Genomic DNA, 4,185 nt, shown 5'->3' with positions numbered 1-4,185 from the left:
CACGTTCCCTTTGAAACCTGTAAGGGAGGCTCCTTGCTTGCCTCTTCTAGCTTCTAGTGTTTGCTGGCAGTTCTTGGCTCATCGATGCATCACTCCAGTCTCTGCTTCCCTTGTCACATGGCCTTGTCCCTGTGTGTGTCTCTACATTGTCTTGTTTTCCTTAGCATCCTCTCTGTGTATAAGGACACCAGTCATAGCGGGCAAAGGGCTCACCTGCTCTGGTGTGATCCATCTTAATTTCACTAACTACACCTGCAATGGCCCTCTTTCCAAACATGGTCCCATTCACAGACCAATGGCCCTTTTTCCAAACGTGGTCACATTCACAAGCACAAGGGGTTGGGACTCGAATGTATCTTTTTGAGGGGGGGGGGAACACGGTTCAACATATAACATACTTTCAGAAAACAATGGTCTACGGGGACCCCCTCAGAGTGCAGGGGATCATCCTTTGAGGAAAGAGGGGAAAATATTAAAATTCTATTTCTATGTGATTTTTCTTTTAAAAAAGGAAGCAGGCCTTACTGATATTTAATATATGGATCAATACTGGTGATCTCTTCTATATTCTATTGGCCAGAGTCCCATGTCATGCTCCAAGAGTACCAGGCCCTGAGGGAATCATGGACTCTCCCAAGTGCTGACAGCATTAATGGAAAGGCCCCTGCTTCTCGTGTAATTTTGGTGTTTCACCACATATTGCAATTTATGGGATTCAAGGGGACATCGATATGACTACTTTTGTGAAAACTATTTAGATAGTAGAATCATTAGAGTACTTGCTGTTGAGATAAAGCGCGACTGTGGTGTCACTCTAAAGTCCAACCAGAGGGGCACCAGGGTGGCTCTGTGGTTGAGCATCTACCTTCGGCTCAGGTCATGATCCTGGGGTCCATGGCTCGAGTCCCACCTCGGGCTCCCTGCATGGAGCCTGCTTCTCCCTCTGCCTATGTCTCTGCCTCTCTCATAAATAAATGAAATTTTTTAAAATGTTAAAATAAAATAAAGCCAACCAGAAGATGAGGTTATACTTTATTTTACAAAATTACAGATTTTCTAACTTGACTAACTTTCTCTGTGATGACAGTAATGGTACATAGTATGCTACCCAGCAAATAGTGTTGGGAAAAAAACGAAAGTGTGGGAGTTGGAACTAGAAAGCCACCGTAAAGCTGGGTCTTCCGTAGAAGCACGTACTGGAAGAGAGCCACCCCCTGGCAGAGACACATGGAGAAAGGTATCAGAGTCAGCCTGGTCATCAGGCAGGAGAAAGGTAGTTCCAATAAGGATTTTTAACTTCATCCCTGGCCCCACACCATCTGGGCTTCTGAAACTGTGGTAATCGCATGACCTAGGCACCCTGAAGCCAAGAAACCGGCATTAAAATGGTTCTTAAGCCACTTTCCTCCACTGGCAGAAGCAAACTAAATGCAACTCAGAGCGACACTCCTTCCACCTAGGTCTGATGTGATTCCTTCTAATACCATTTTTTTGTTTTTTGTTTTTTGTTTTTTTAAGAGTAAAATATTTGCATGGTTTAAAGCTAGTCAAGTAGTTGTGGGAGTCCATGTTAGAGGTTCTGACGCATGGACTGGAGTGGGGTGGAAGAGGTGGGTTTAAAGACTTTTGGAAAAAATAAAATAAAATAAAATAAAAAATAAAGACTTTTGGAGAGTCAGCAATAGCTTTGATGACAATGTGGATGTTTGGTTGGGGATGGGAAAGAAAGGAAAGATAAGCATGACTTCTTGGTTTTTAACTTGCACACCTGGGTGAAATACTGTTGCCTTTTAGGAAAAGGACAAGCAGGGGAAGCAACAGCTTTGTGGGGTAAGAGAGCTTGTTCAGCTTGGGTTATGCTGAGCTGGAATTGCCTCTAAGGCATCCACATCCAGCAGCAAAGAGGATATTCTGGGCTGGAGCTGAAGGTAAAAATTCGGATGTTGTCAGCAGTTACAAAAGGTAATCTGAGCCATAAGAATGAATAGGAAGGTCCAGAAAGGGTGTAGAGTGACCCAAGCCTAGGAAGAACCTGAAGAATGGCAGCTTTTAGGGGATGGGTGGAGAAACACTGTCCAGCAAACTCTAAGGTCACAGAAGCCAAATGTCAGTAAATAGTAAATGCAAGTGGTATTGACAGGAGTCAACAGCCACTTTCCTTCTGTCATCCTCACACAGAACACGGCTTGTCCAAACACTCAGAACACTTCTGAGCCACACCTCTGCCCAATTTGCACTCATGAGAGAACAAATAAACCCAAAGCACCCAACACAGCAAGGCGGTGTTTGCACAGTCGATCACGATTATTTGGGACATTTATCTGCTCTCCTCTTTTTGGTATTTCAGTATTTCGATTAAACCATGTGCAGAGCAAAAGTGATTATTATAGCAGTGAATCCTCTATACCAGCAAGAGCTCAGCCCACTGCTATGAGAACTACGGGTTTATCTAAATGATGGGGAAGGTCTGTATAATGATTTTCCTCCAACAGGGCTATGTGGCATCCAGTGACTCAGATCTCCCTGGCATCAGCCTGTGTGTGAGACACATGTTGGCAATTGACTGGTTCAGCTCAGACACTAGGCTAGCAAATTTGGGGTCATGGGACTTGTGGCCACACCTTGGCCAATTCCCTTTGCACTTTCTGTGCAACTTTTGCCCATTGCTCAACATTCATCTCAAGTTGGGATGCTGGGGGCTAGGTCGCTCAGTTGGTTAAGTGTCTGCCTTTGGTGCCCCCGGGATCGAGTCCTGCATTGGGCTCCCTGCTCCGTCAGGAGCCTGCTTCTCCCTTCCCTCTGCCTACCATTCCCCCTGCTTATTCTCTCTCTCTCTCTCTCTCTCTCTCTCTCTCTCTCTCTCTCAATCTGTAAAAAATAAATTGGGATGCCATCACAAATCTTTCCTTGACCATTCTAGCCTGCGGATGTTTCTCCTTCCTATGACCTTTTATCATATTTTGTCATTTGCCTGGTTCTTCATGGCATTTGGCTTGAAATGAACTTCACTCTTTATCTCATTTCTTCTCTGAGTTATTTGCTGTCATATTGAAGGCCTTGACAACTTGTATTCTTTCCTCCAAAGCTCCCATGGACCTACATCCTTGGCATAGTTATTACTAATAGCTAATCACCTCTTATATAACTGTATATAAAACACAGACATATTTACAACTGTATGTAAACATAATTATGGCATCCTTAAATGTTTTAAGGTCAAAGGCCTTCCTACTCAGGACTGGTTGGGTTTTGTTTTATTTTTCTGAAGCAGTTCATTAATTACTGAAGAATAGAGGTGAGGAGAGCACAGAATGGGCTAAGATCATGTCTGGTCTAGGGGTGCCCTGGTGGCTCAGTGGTTGAGCTTCTGCCTTTGGCTCAGGTCATGATCCCAGGGTCCTGGAATCGAGTCCTGCATCAGGCTCCCTGCATGGAGCCTGCTTCTCCCTCTGCCTGTGTCTCTGCCTCTCTCTCTCTCTCTGTGTCCCTCATGAATAAAAAAGTAAAATCTTAAAAAAAAAAAGCTCTAGTCTTAGGTACTATACAAGTGATTTTTCTTATTACATACATTTTAGTGTTAAAATGGAATGAATCAAAGAATCATATATTATAGAATGATAATGTACCAGTTATGGATTTGTTGCTTCTCATCTGCTTTCTTTCCTTCTTACTCCTGTGGCTTTCCTGTGGCAGAGGTCAGGGGGTGAGGCCTGTGTACCTCAAGGGAGTTTCCGTGGCACCCCCACAGGAAGTTTCTGTGGAGTTCTACAAGCGCCCTAGCTGGCTTCTCAGCAAGACTGGCAGCACTATGGGGCAATTTCTCAACAAGTTCTTCTACTGGTCCAGTGGATGATGACTCCTTGCCTCCCCACCCAGCCTGTGACACCTGTGCCATTCACTGGATTAGCCTTGGGTCAGCCTTGGAGGTGGACACTCTCCAACTTGTCCCTTCCTTGGGTACTCTGCCAGCCCGAGGGTAGGCCCTAGGCTGCTCCCTCTGCGTGCTATTCCAGTACTCTTCAGAGCTCGCTTCAGCCCTCAGTAACTAGTTCTCTGTTACTGGTTAATGATTCTTTACGTGGCACTTACCTTGTTCCCAGGACCGTGTAGTTCTGTCTCCTAACTGGATCCTGAATCACGTGGGCAGAAGAAAAGGAAATCATTTCGAATGACCCTTTCATTTTA

The sequence above is a fragment of the Vulpes lagopus genome, chromosome 2 (assembly GCF_018345385.1).
Source record: "Vulpes lagopus strain Blue_001 chromosome 2, ASM1834538v1, whole genome shotgun sequence".
In the NCBI taxonomy this organism is placed as follows: Eukaryota; Metazoa; Chordata; class Mammalia; order Carnivora; family Canidae; genus Vulpes; species Vulpes lagopus.
Note: the sequence above shows the minus strand (reverse complement) of the source record.